Source organism: Silene latifolia, chromosome Y, assembly GCF_048544455.1.
Source record: "Silene latifolia isolate original U9 population chromosome Y, ASM4854445v1, whole genome shotgun sequence".
NCBI classification, from domain to species: domain Eukaryota; kingdom Viridiplantae; phylum Streptophyta; class Magnoliopsida; order Caryophyllales; family Caryophyllaceae; genus Silene; species Silene latifolia.
This window is the reverse complement of record NC_133538.1, coordinates 125,645,087-125,659,573: the sequence shown is the minus strand read 5'-3', so window position 1 is coordinate 125,659,573 and position 14,487 is coordinate 125,645,087. Positions and strand designations below refer to the sequence as shown.

Sequence of the window (14,487 nt, the reverse complement as noted above, 5' to 3'; positions counted from 1 at the left end):
AAGTAAGCAACAAGTCTGTTAAAGAAGGAGGGGGTTCCTCCCTCAAATGTTCACGCCTTGAAGGTACCTCGCCATGCACCCAACGGCTTTTCAATAGGTCCACAGACTTACCATTTCCAATCTTCCAGCAGATGGCTGACGAAGACGCGACTACCACACGACAAATATCATACCACATGAAAGATGATTGTGAAATCCGAGATTTCATAGCAGAGATGGGTAAGTCACATCCATACTTCGGATTTAATTATTTCGTAAGCAAACCCGAAGGCTGAGACTGAAGACGCTAGTAAGTTTTGAGAAGTGATACTTGACTCAAAATGAAAGTGTTCTTAATGCCAAAACCCCCACAATCTTTGGGTGCATGGAAGACATTACGCGGGAGCCAATGGTAGGAATGTCTTTTCCAATCATTTCGCCACCAAAAAGAAGCAATCAAAGAGTCAATTTTGCGACAGGTTCCGACAGGAATAGGAACAGCCGCCATTAAATGATTAAGGGAGGCAAGCAAAATTGCAGAAATGACGAGAAGCTTACAAGGTTGGCTAAGATGTAGCGATGACCACGAGCATTTTATATACAACTATACTCAGTAAAACATTATGGTTTGAAAAATAGTGCATAAGTTTGCTAATTATTTTTCATGAATAAACATATACTGACCATATTTTGCGTTCTGTTTTGTCGGATTCTAGAATTATTATTTTTAGTTCAAACGAGCCTATTATATCGCGCATAAGAATCGAACCCTTAACATTCTATTTGGAGTAAGATAATTTGTTCTTAATCTAATTTTAACTCAAATTACAATACAAATTAGATCACATGTAATCTATGTCCACTAAGAAAAATTAATAATTATGCATCGTTAAATCTCCTTGAATGGTGGCATATACCGTAACTTGGAGCAAATTGAGTACAACATCTAATTAGGGATGTCAGCGGGGCGGGTACATGTGCGTACCACCCGCATTCGCCCCAGTTGGGGTGGGGATGGGTAGAGCCTTGGTGGGTGGTGGGGCGGGTGCGGGTACAAAATTTGTACCCGCCATGGGTAATGGGGCGGGGATGGATTTTGCATCTTACCCGCCTCATACCCGCCTACCCGCCAATCATTAAAAAAATTAATACGATTAATGACAACTTTTTAACTTATTTAGTTATAATTAAGATATAAGGTTAATAATAGCTATTTTATAAAGTTTTTTACTAATTTCTTTGGTGAAAAAATAAAATTATAAAGATAAATTCAAAAAAATGGAAATTAATAGTGATTAAATCAACTTTTGCGAAAAAATTTATCGAATATAATTATGGTGTAGCGGGTTAATGGGTAAGCGGGGCGGATATGGTTTTATATTTTCGCCCGCTGGGGCGGGGATGGTTTTGGAAACTTGTACCCGCCACGGGTGGTGGGGCGGGGATGGGTACGAGTTTTTCTTGGTGGGTACGGGTACGGGGGAGCCTATATCCACTACCGCCCCGCCCCAATGACATCCCTACATCTAACACTCCACATATTTCGTACGTAGTATTTAAAGTTTTTTATTTTAGTTTTTTAGGGTGAAAAAAAGGAGAGGTTAATTGATAAATAGTATCAATATAAGGACCCTTTTTCATAATCAGTAGCAACATAATCAATAATTAATAATCAGTATCAAAATATTAATTTCTTTCTACGATAGGTACTAAGTAGCTTGAAAACCCATCTTAACCTACTTGAAAAGTCCAAAACGCCATCGTTCAAGTAAAAATCTCCACTCACCACTTTTAAAATCCCTCTCATAGATGAAAGCACCTTTAAAGTAGAGGAAAAAACTAGAGTAAGAAGGCGACTTGGTACCTATCGTAGAAAAAAAAAGTTAATATTTTTGTACTGATTACTAATTATTGATTACTTGCTATTGAATGTAAAAAAGAGAACTAAAGTTGGTAGTGTTTATCAATTTGCCCAAAAAAAAAAAGTTTTTTTAAGGAAAACGCCCGAAGGCATTATTCAATTAATAATGATCAAATAAAACAGTAGCATACGCAGAAGGCGGTAACCCATCTTCCCAAAGGACTCTACCAGTAACTCTAGGAACAACATGCGCTAATGCATGAGCAACAAAATTATTAATGCGATTTGTATGCGACCAACTAATAGACTGAAAACTATGACTCAAAGCGATAATATCCTAAATGATGAGCGAGAATATACTCCTTCCTTACTTTTGCTCCTTGACTGCTTCAATCACCCGCAAGCTATCACTCTCCATCTCTACACGTTGCCAGCCTCGTCTCGCAGCCTCTTCTAATCCGTATAACACCACCATAGCCTCCGCAATGTGAACCTCCCAACTTTCTTCTTAAACAATGGACAAGCCCCACAACACGGAACCTGTAACATCTCGACACACCACCTCCGTTCCAACCCCTTCCCCCTCCTTCACTCCAACATCAACATTAATCTTGACAAACCCCTCATTTGCTGCCCTCCACCCCAGCCACCATCAGCAACATCTCCCCTTACAGCCCCCTGTCTAAACCTCGCACCAGCCCCCTCGACATCCACTCATACTCCTTCATGAATCAAATCCCACACCCGTCTCACAACAATATCCGGAACCACCTCCACCACTATCGAAAATAAACTTATTAAGGTGCTCCCAAATAGCCCAGCATCTGACCACCATTTTAACACGATCATCCTCATACAAATCCCTCCAACAATACTCCACCCATTCTCTAATATCACTTCGTCCCCACTCCTTCAGATACTCAATCCCCAGCCCATCCCAAACCTAGTGAGCTACCCCACAATCTCGAAACAAATGCAGACTCGACTCAAGATAAGAAGAATAAAAAGAACAAAGAGAGCACTCACCTTCAACTCGAGTCGCTATGTTTGCTTTGGTGGCCAATGCTTCGCTACACAACTGCCAGTAGAAGAGCTTCACACAAGGCCAAACCGAGACTTTTCAGATTCGATTCCAAGGCCATTTTCCCTTCTCCCAATCCGATGAATGATAAGGTTAATTTCTGTCGTTGGCCTATCAAAATAAATCCTAGATTACTACTTACTGGTAGCTAGTGGCAAGAAAGGGTCGAATCCACAAGGAGGCGATTTTAATTATTCTAGTTTGTTTATATTTAAGTTCGTCTTAAAGTAACCAATTTATTGAGGCTTTGTTTGTTGATTTCTATAACTAATTGCAATAAAAGTAAATAAAGGTGAGTTCAATAATATTAAAAGAGTGTAAGGATCAAGTTCACTAGGTAGTCATCCGGGGGGCCAGATTTAATTCATTAACAGAGCTAATTACGTTGTTTAAGGTTATATGATCGGTCGATTCAATATTCCTTTAGGTCTAATTTAAGATGTTATTGCTATCATTAAATTATCTCTATTCAATTATCGCAGCCTATCTTGATTCTAACCCAGTCGGTGAAAGTCTCAATTCGCTATACTAGTCAATTAACCCTGACCATTAATTAATTTACTAGATGAAGAACGATAACATGAATGAACATCGAATAAACAATTTAACTTATTAATTCATTAATTAAACCCCCTACTAACAACCTAGATCCCTTTTCACCTTAGATTAATAAATTAACTACTCATAAATCGAAGTAAACAAATACAAATAATAATTGAATGCATAATTAAAATAAAGAAAAAGGAAGAAAAACTTAGTCTTGAATTAAACTTGAAAGGAATAACATGTAGTATTTAGGACGGAATTTGCGTACCCAAACACGTACGTCTGAACTCAGAATAAAAACCTATATATTGTAAATCTAATCCTACGTACCCCAAAAGCAACCTAATCTCCTTCCTTCTTAAAAGATGGAGTTATGGGTTAATAAATTGCCAAATCCCCTTTTTTTTATTCATTTCCTAAATAAGTCTAGTGGGCCAAGTCCATAAGAATTACACCTACTTGTTATTATTACTAATATCAATTCTGTAAGCAACGTGAATCATCAGTTTGTAGGTTTGGTAGGTCTTTCCTTTTGAATTTTTCCTGGCTCCGACTGATTTTTTGTGGATCTCTAACTTTTGGCTTTAGAAATAGACCAACTTCTTAACCAGCTCAGCTTATCGGCATCTTTCGGCATCTTTTAGTACCAAATGCTTCCTTTCTGTAAATAATTATGAAAACTCGTAGTAAACTATAAAAGAAGGAAATATAATATAAAACATACTAAAAATGTTGAAAACTAATATAGAAACACGGGGAAAAACCATATAAAATATAGGTAATTTAATCACTTATCAATGAACCCGCCATATCTCCCACATCCGCATCAAGCATTTTGTAATCACTTCGGACCGTATACACACCATCTCATTCGAGACCCCAATACCAGATATCCCTTGGTCTATTTGGGCTCACCCGAATATTCATCACCCGCTCTTTTTCAAACGGTAATAAAATCTGGTTTAGTCTCTCCTCATTCCACCCCTCTCCATTCGGCCACAACAACTCAACCACAAGCATCGCTTCATTACCCGTGCTACAAGGTGACAATACCAGTCCTATTTGCGTGTTCGGTATCCAAGCATGGCCCCAAACTTTCATCTCAACCTCATCCCCAATACGCCTCCTAAGCCCACCATCCTACACGCCTCTACCTTCCAAGATGCTCCTCCACGCATAGCTAGGATTATGACCAAGCGAGGAAGTCATAAAGTCTCCAGTTGGGAAATATTTACCCTTCATAAGACGAGTCCACAAGCTGCCCGGATTAGTAACCAAACGTCGAGCCTACTTACCCAAGAGTGCAAGATTAAAAAAACGAAAGTCACGGAAACCCAAACCTGCAACATTGTTCAGACGTTTCATTTTGTTCTAAGCTACCCAATGAATACCTCTTTTGCTCTCGTCGTGTCCCCACCAGAAACGTGACACTATCGATCTCAACTCATTGCAAAAATTCATAGGAATTTTAAAAACACTCATCATATAGGTAGGGAGTGAATTGGCAACCGCCTTTATAAGAATCTCCTTACCAGCCCTCGAAAAAAATTTCCCACGCCATCCTTGTAGTCTTTTGCAGAGTTTATCTCGCATAATTTCAGTAATCACCTTCTTTGACCGTCCTATCACCGTTGGAAGCCCCAAATAACGAGCTTGCTCTTCCACCTCCACAACACCCAACCTCGTCGCTACCTCATTCCTCTGCCCCCAGATACTCGTTTGCTAAATGAGACCGTGTTTTGTCAAGATTCACCGACTACCCAGATGCCATCTCATATTTCCTCAGAATCCCATTAATCACATCCGCTTCCTCCAGCGTAGCGCGGGAGAAGAAAATACTATCATCCGCAAAAATCAGATGAAAAAGAGAGGGTGTCGTGGTGGACACCTTAATCCCATATAAAACATTATTTTCAACCGCCCTCCGCAGCATATTAGACAAAGCCTCAGCACAAAGGATGAAAAGATATGGGGATAATGGATCACTCTATCGTAACCCCCTACTCAGTCTGAACTCGGAAGAAGGCTCTCCATTAATAAGCACAGAGAATGTCACAGAGGACACACAATCCATGACACGTTGTACCCAAACTGCATAAAAACCCACCGTCATGAGAAGCCGTCTAAAAAAAAACACTCCACCCTATCATTTGGCTTGGCCGACTCCAATTTGATCGCCATATGCCCCTCCGTCTATCTATTGCTTTTCATATAATGGAACATCTCAAATGCGATTAAAATCTTGTCCGAAATTAGTCGACCTGGAGTTAAAACACTCTAAATCTCCGAAATAATATCTCCAAGGAACAATTTAAGCCGGTTTGCTAACACTTTTAACACTAGATTGTATGCCACATTACACAGGCGAATAGGCCTAAAGTCTCGGATCTTATCTGACGCCTACTTCTTTGGAATTAAGACTATATTACTCTTATTGATGCTCTTCGAAGACATTTCACCCCGTAAAATCCCAAGCACCGTAGGCACGACATTAGGTCCAATAACATGCCAATATGACTGGTAAAAAAGACCGTTCATACCATCCGGACCCAGAGCCTTTAATGGATGCATTTGGTTAAGGGCGTCCTTAACCTCCGCTTCACTAAACTCCATCTGAAGTAGCCTATTCATCCTTTCCGTAATCCATCCCTCCAACCCCAGTAAGACCTCGTCGAAGTTATTAGGCTCGACTGAAGTGAACAAAGCCTGGAAGTAATCGTTTGCAACTTTCAAAACTTCATCATCACCAACTCGCACTCGCCCCTCATCATAAAAAAGGTTGCCAATAAAAATTTTCCTCTTTTGTTCTCCCGCTTTAGCATGAAAAAACTTTGTATTCCGGTCTCCGTCTTTCAACCATAAAGCTCTTGAGTATTGTCTCCAGTACTGTTCCTCTCGCCTAAGCAAATCCGCAATTTCAGCTACAAGTTTCCTTCTCCGCATAACCTCTTCCTCGGTCTTGCCCCCTTCGTTTAAGCGTGCCAATGATTTTCGTTCCAGCTCTAAAGTCCTTCCAATTTTCCCTATATTAATTTTCTTCCAAGCTTTTAATTCTTTTGCGCACACCTTCAACATTTCCACCAGCTTCTTGTTACCCCGTTCTACTCCACGAACCATAGCATCTTCACAACCTTCTTCACCAACCCAAATTTGCTCAAAGCGGAATCTGCTTCTAATACGACCTCCTACCTCTCGCATATCGAAGATAAGTTTAATTGGAATATGGTCAGACCATTCCCGATCTGGATGAAGTAATTTAGCACTACAAAATTAAGGCGTCAAAGTGACGGGCATTCCGACGGAAAAAAAAATCGTCAGATAATTTGGAAAACTGACGCAAAATAAATCCTGACGAAAATCCTGTCAGAATCCGTCAGATAAAATTGGCGCATTCTACAATATCACTATTGCGAATAATTCATAAGCATCTCACGGAAATTCCGTCAGTAAAGTCATAAATACTGACGGAATTTCCGTCAGGAACCCGTGAATAGAGTGGACTTATGACGGATATTCCGTCAGAAATTCGAATAACATAACAAAACTAAACGACAACCGCCACTGCTTAGTCTCCTCTCTTCCTTTTCTCTTTCTTTCTCTTTCTCCTTCTTCTTCCTTTTCTTCTTTTTCCTTTTAGGTTTAGCGGTTTTAGCCACTATGCTCTTTCTCCCTGCTCTCCGTTGTTCACCGCCACTGATCGGCACGCAGAAGAACGACCACCAGCCCACCACTCTCGTGTTTTCTTTATACTTAAACTAAAGGTATAACTCAAACTCTATACTTAGAATTCAATTTGATTTCTTATATTCCTGTTGATTTTAGTTTAAAGTAGATGTTTAATAATTGAACTAGAACTATTATAAGTGTCTATTATGTTTCATAGTTGCTATTAGCATGTCATAATGGAGATAATATGAATCAGGGTTTAGAAAAAATTAGGAGTTTTGGCAAATCCGAGATTTTGGCAAAATTAGTCGATATTAGCATATCATAGTTGATGTTGCGAGTCTTGGATTTTCTGAATTAGGGGTTTTGGATTTCCCCAATTTTGTGAATTACCCATTATTAGTTTTAGGTATGTTTTTAATCCTTATTTATTTCCACCATAGTTGTTAAATGTTGTTATTTGAGATGTTCATGTGTTTATTTTGTACAAAGTATGAATCTTTCTTTGATCTTTCTTATGGATCCTTAACTACCCTACATAAGTCATATTCCTTTTTAGTTTTGAAATTAACGGAGCATAATGTAGTCAGAGGTAGAATTATACAAGAGAATTTTTCTAATTACATTTGTTAATTGGGTAATGGTGATGAACTATAGCTATTTATGCAATTGTGATCCATTATCTAGTTGATGGGTAATTAAGTACAAACGTTTCACTAATTTCAGGGTTAAGATTGACTTTTAATGGAACAAAGTTTGCAATTTCTGCTAATTTTGATAAAAGGTGAGCAATTTTAGCTTTGTTTATTTACTCAAAAGTTAGGGGGTATATCATAGGTTACCCCCCAACCCCCTTTTTTCATTATTTGGTGATTTAAGTTTTGTGAACCTATTTCTTTTTCTTGTATCAGCTGTGTCTTTTTGTGGTAATCGAAAGCAATCTTGATTTCTCAATTCTTACTCACAAGTCAACTAGATGAAGCTTGCTCCGACATCCAACCCGACATTTATTTTAACAGATGTATGACAACATCTTATTATTGAGTTTAAATTTTAAACTTGTTTATATTCTGAGAAAGGAGTACTATTCTGGTAACTTTGTAGGAATTGTGGTAAGGAGATAAAACTCCTCGGATGCAATGAATGAAGCTAAATCAGGCGAACGGAATGCAGGACTTTCTCCTGAAATTACTTCAAACATATGGGTAAGTATGTCTTTGCATATAAATTCGTCTTGTCGATTAATTAATCTGTCTTTCTTGTAGAATCGTTCTTCATTTTGTTCGTACTGTACGCAATTTATAAAATGTTTTCATGTTATGTTAGTCAAACTACTGCCGTCGTATAATCATACTCACAACATCTGAAACTACTAATTGCTGAATGTTGAATGCTGATTTATTGTATTAGTCAACTTTATATCAAGTCATCATCATTTGTTATTAAAAATACAGAACTAAGTTACCCAGAAAAGTGCAAAGAATTGACCAAATAATAAAGCTAAATAAAACAACCGTTAGTCTCCCTTAAGATGGAGGTATCCGTCTTAGTTGTTTATCGCTGTTTAGCTGCGGTTTTTATCGCTCTTTAGCTTCTCTTTCTTCTTTTTAAAAGCTGATTTTTGGTTTTTATATATTTTCAGAATATAGGTGCTAATATTTTTTTTAGAAAAAAATGATAGATATGAAAGGACATGTGACATGACAGTCCAAGTAAACGACAACTACCTATAAAAATAAAAATTTATGCCAAAGTAAACTCACTCTTTCATTTCCCTGTCAAAATGTATCACTTTGACAACAATGTACTCATCCTTCTCAGTTCATCATCCTTTACTCTGATGACGTGTTCTTGGTTTTCCATGAAGGGAACATGAAGTAGTTGATGTTTGAGGGTAATTTTTTATGCTTAACCATCCCGAAATGCTGTTTTTAGCTAGATTTTCAATGAATGCAAAACAATGTGTTTAGCTATCTCATTCAAGCTATACTCCCACTCACAGTTCGAGACATACATATACTTTTGTATAGTTAGATTTTAAACGTCTGATTGCATATGTATATGTGAATATCATAAATTTCTATTTTGTCCAATTCTGTCCTGCTTGGCACCGTGTACTGATTTTTTCCGTTACAAATATAACGTCTTTTTTGCTTACATATGGTGAATATTATGACATGTGAAATGAATATTGTTCCAGTCTACATCTTGTTAGATTTTAAATGTCTGACTGCATATGTATATGTGAATGTCATAAATTAGCTGCATCTTATGTTAGTCTGCTTCTACCTTTAAGACATTGCTCTTTTCATTGAATTTTTGCGGGAGATCCAACCTTACTCAAGTTCATGAGTATTGGATTATGATGAATATTACAGACGCAGGAAAGGCATTTTTTATCATTTTCATCGCAGACAATTTTCTATGGTAATATATTAATGAACTTGAATCTAAGTTCTAATGAATTTTGTAATAATTCTTTCATTTATTTGACTGAACCAATACTAATATAATCATTTAACTTGCAGTACCCAATCCAATCATTCTAAAACATTCACGTAAGATGTGTTCTATGTTGATCTAGTTATGAGTTCCTTAGTGCAAGAGGTTTCAAATAAGAAGTTTGCTTGGTCATGATGAAAAAGCGAGCTCGCACCAATGTCTAATGAACAAATCAGCGGAATCTCTTGAAAAACGAAAGCATTAGAGCTTGTAAAAGAATAGTGATCAGACTCACTTTTTGTGTACATACTTGATGAAAAAAACAATGTGTATAATTTGAATCTGGCTGATATGAGCCTTATATGGCAGGAAGAAATTTTTTTTGTTTTTTTTTTTTTAAAAAGTCAATTTTCCTGACGAAAATTCCGTCGGAATTGTTCACTTTTGTTGACTTTAACAAACGTCAACAATTCTGACGGAATTTCCGTCAGGAAAATTGACTTTTTGTTGACTTTCTGTCAGATCCCACAGAAAATGTTTGACAGATTATCCGCCAGAAACGCGGATTACTGACGGCATTTCCGTTAGTATTGCGTTGTGCATGTTTGGCGGATTATCCGTCAGTTTTCCGTCAGAAAATCGTATTCCTGACTGATTTTCAGTCAGGAACGCGTTTTTCGTGACTAATCGTAGTGACGCGCAATCCTAACGGAAAATCCGTCAGGAATCGGCATTTTTGATGGATAAGAGCTGTTATTGATAGAAATTGTCCGTCAGTTTCCCTCGTCTTTTTTTGTAGTGTAGCAGACGGAAATAAGTCTAGTCAAGCCTCTGTACATAAAGCACGATCGATCATATTCTGCCTATTTCCTTTACCAACTTGACCATTGTCAAAAGTAAATTGATATCCCTCCGCAGACACATCCTTCAGCCCACAATCATTTACCGCTGCTAAAAAATTATTCATTTGCCATTGTGCGTAACTCCCACCCTTCATTTCGGTAGAGTAAAGAACCTCATTGAAATCTCCTATACAAATCCAAGGAAGTAAAGACTAGCTATAAAGAAACCTAAGCAAATCCCAAGATAGATAACGCTCCAAGACAGCTGGCCATCCATAAAAACCCGTAACTCGCCACTCCTTATCACCCTCATGAACATGAAAATCCAAATGATGTACCGAAGCCATCATAAAATGACAATCAATCTTCTTCCACATAAAAGCAAGACCCCCCGATCTTCACATACTATCCACCTCCATCCCATTATACCCTTCCAGATTCTCCCTCACCCTCCTCATATCACGACCACAAAGCTTTGTCTCGCATAAAAAAGATCATGGTCGTGGCCTCCCTAAGGACAAGAGTGAGAAGGGCACGCACCGTATCGGGGTTGCCCAATTCCCGACAGTTAAGGCTTAGGAGATTCATTTGGCCTGGCGGGGTTGAGCTCCCTCAACCTCCGCCTCAGGTATTAAGACGCCCCCGTCTGTCATAACTTTCAACCTTTTATCACCCTCTCCACCATTCTCCCCTTCCCTGCTTCGTTTACTTCCAACACCCCATCCCACACTAATACCACTACCCTCTCTTCCCTCCCTCGCCAGCCTTCTCCACTCTCTAATTCTTTTATTTCCCCCCACTGTCTTTACTATTCGTTGCCAACCCCACCACCTCATTAGACAGCACTTATACTCCACCATCCCTTTCTTTATCCACCTCGATTGCACGTCCCTCCTCTATCCCCAGCCCCCACCTTCCCCCTCCCTAACATACTAATTTCCTTCCCCAGCCTGACTCCCCACTCCACACGTCTCATGCAGAATTAATACAGTCCCCTAAACTCTGCTGCTCCTCTCTTCCGTAACCTCTACTGTCACACTAGAGCTGGCCCGTGTTTTGCTAATCCCTGCTTCATCATTTTGCTCATTAGCTCTCTCCTTAGTCATGCCCCTCTTAAATTTAAGATCAATAGCAATGGATTTTATGCTTCTCAATCATTGACGTAATGGCATCCTCTTCTTCCTTCCGTTTTTCAGCATTAAAAGCCTAATTGAGATCCCTTTTTGCCTTCCCCAAACTCTCCTTCTTCGGCTTTGTAATTTTCCATGGTGAGGCTCTAAGCCATTCCCCAAAAGGAAGCTCATCCTCCTCATACAATCCATGCTCACAATCCTTCTCCCTATGTCCCATAACCCCACATCCGTAGCAAAATATAGGTAGCCTCTGATATTTAACGTCAAAATTCACAACTCGACCTTGCTTCATCTAAATTGGCACAACAGCTTTAAGTGGTTGACGAAGATCATGAATGATACGAATCCTTATCGCTCTATCAAGCTCACTAGTCGGGCCCTTATCGAGCTCAATAAACGTCCCTAGACTGGCACCAATCCGCTGCACATTCGATAGACTTGATCGCCCCGAGATAGGAAAATCATAAACCCTAGACCAAATCGGGAAATGATAAAGCGGTTGTTGGAATATGTGTCCTCCGACAATAATGCGATCACAACTGTTGATCATGATGATCACATGTTTAAGTCTCATTTTAAAGAATACAATTGGGAAGTATTTTTACTGTCAACTGGTCCACACATATCGGTAATGATTGGCTGACTAGAGTTTGACATTACTGTCGTGCGACGGTGGTGATCAGTTGATCCCCTAGGTCATACCTAAAGGATATTACTCTTAATTGATCGTATAACGTTACGAGTTAATTAAATTACTTGAAAATTGACGGACGATTTTGGAAGTAAAATTTACGTATCTCATTATAATCTGATTAAATAAGATACTGTCTAAGTGATCGAATTGTTTTATTACTTAGATGAAATTATTGTTTAAGGAAACAATTGAAATTGAATGAATTATTATAAATACAAGATGTTGTGATTCATAATTGGTAAATTATTTTGGTACAAGCAATTATGAATTGCTAAGTCGATTTTTGTATATGACGTATTTTTATTAATACGTTGATTTTAATAAGATAAAAATACATAACAATTTTATGTGACATGTGACATATTGAAAAATTGACAAAAATAAAATGGAGTCCATTTTATCCTTTTGGCCGAAATAATGGGGTTATATTAGCAACATATTATGCTAATTAAGATAGTGGAAAACATGATCATGGTTGCCTATTACTAGCCATGTATACCTACACAATCTTATGAAGACCACATTGTGCATGCATTGGCCACTCTCTCTCACCCTACCCGGTTTTGGTCAGAAGAGGAGCCAAGGATTTTCTCTTATTTTTCCAACATACACTACATGCAACATCTAGTGTAATTCAATTCATTCAAACATTACAAAAATATTTTTAGAGAGATAAAAATATTCTCTTCCTCCTTCTTCCTCCTCTTGACCGAAAATTAAAGAGGACCAAAAATATTTTGGGTCTTTTATTTAAATTAATGTTATTCTAGTATTGATAATATTAATTTTATTAAGAGTATATCTTGGGTATCATTCATTGGGAGGGATTCTATATTTGAGTCCTTTTGTTCATCCATCTATGGAGAGCTCAAGAACAAGAGAGTAGGAGAACTCTCTTGTGCCCTTAAGATCCAAAAATACCATTGTAAGATAAAGATTTCTTCCTTAAATTGTTTATAGTTTGCATGCATAAGATCACCAATTAATTTTATGATTAAATTAACATAAAACATATATGAATATGTTAGTAAAGAGATCTAGATTTCTAACAAGCGGTATCAAGAGCCATGATTGTTTGCATGCAAATCGGTTAAAAGTTTTTCCGAGTTATACGATTAACATATAAAACTTGTTTAATTTGTGTTATTATGATATATCACGAAAATCATTATGCATGTTAAAGTTTCTGGTCCTAAAATGTTTTTAGGATATTTTGGTTAATTTATGGATTTTTATTGTTCATATTATATAATAATGGCACTAAAAATATGATTTTATGAATAAAATGTCATTTTCGGACTAAAATTAGCTAAACTTCGAATTTTGCAGTGATTTTTGGATATGTTGTCACATATATTATTTTGAGATGACCTGTAAATTTTCATAATTTTTGAACTTTGTATGCTCGAAAAATGGATTTTTCATTATTAAAATCGGATTTAGATGAAAAATAGGTTAATATGAGATAAAATTCGAATCTGGTCATAGAAATTTAGTATGTTGTCACATGCAATTTTAGAAAATGTGTGTAAAATAATAGGCTATATTGAAGTCGTTTTGCATGATTTATGATTTTTTAAAGAAAAATAGCATAAATAGTGACTTAATTAGTGAAATATTAATAAAACATACTCCATGACTAGGAAAAACGTCACATGTTGCATTTTATTATCCATTTCAGATCTAAAATCGAAAAGTTTATAAATATAATTTTTCTCATGTTTTTATGATTATTTTTGTTAAAACCGATAAACTGCACCATTGTTTTTCCGGATAAATTTCGAAATTTTAACCTAAGTTTTGAACATTATGAGTGTCATGGTATTTTTCCAGAATGTTCATGAGTTTAAATTTTGAATTTATTTGAAATTTTGTGATTTATTTGAAGTTTATAGCTTATTTTATTATAATTTTAGGTCCATTAATGAACAAATTTTGGAAATATGAGTTAATTATGGTCAAATAGTTAGTGAAGACTAATTTTGAGTCCTAAGAGGTTAGAGTAATTAACTTATGCATAAATATGTAATTTTTGTGATTATAAAACGTTGAATCACGCAAATCCGTAAAAACCGAGTAATATACGATATTGGCTACTTAAAGGCGATTTAACATGAAATTGGGCATGTTCATACATATTATAATGCTGCATTTTCTTTATGATTGTCATAATTTTATTTTATGTAATTTTACTTAGTATGGCCTTAGTTTTTAATCGGCATTACCCGAAATGTATGGGAATA

The 14,487-nt window shown here is 37.0% G+C and overlaps 1 long non-coding RNA gene across 3 annotated transcripts; it reads left to right on the top strand.

The window, feature by feature from the left end:
* Window positions 1-7,005: 7,005 nt before the first annotated feature.
* On the top strand, window positions 7,006-9,964 carry LOC141634049 (uncharacterized). Of its 3 annotated transcripts, XR_012538790.1 has the most exons (6): window positions 7,006-7,228; window positions 7,860-7,917; window positions 8,045-8,154; window positions 8,238-8,338; window positions 9,512-9,560; window positions 9,662-9,964. It is a non-coding gene; the product is annotated as an uncharacterized LOC141634049 (long non-coding RNA). The 3 variants fall into 3 exon arrangements; XR_012538789.1 differs by lacking the exon at window positions 9,512-9,560; XR_012538788.1 differs by having other exon boundaries at window positions 8,238-9,560.
* The last annotated feature ends 4,523 nt before the right edge of the window (window positions 9,965-14,487 follow it).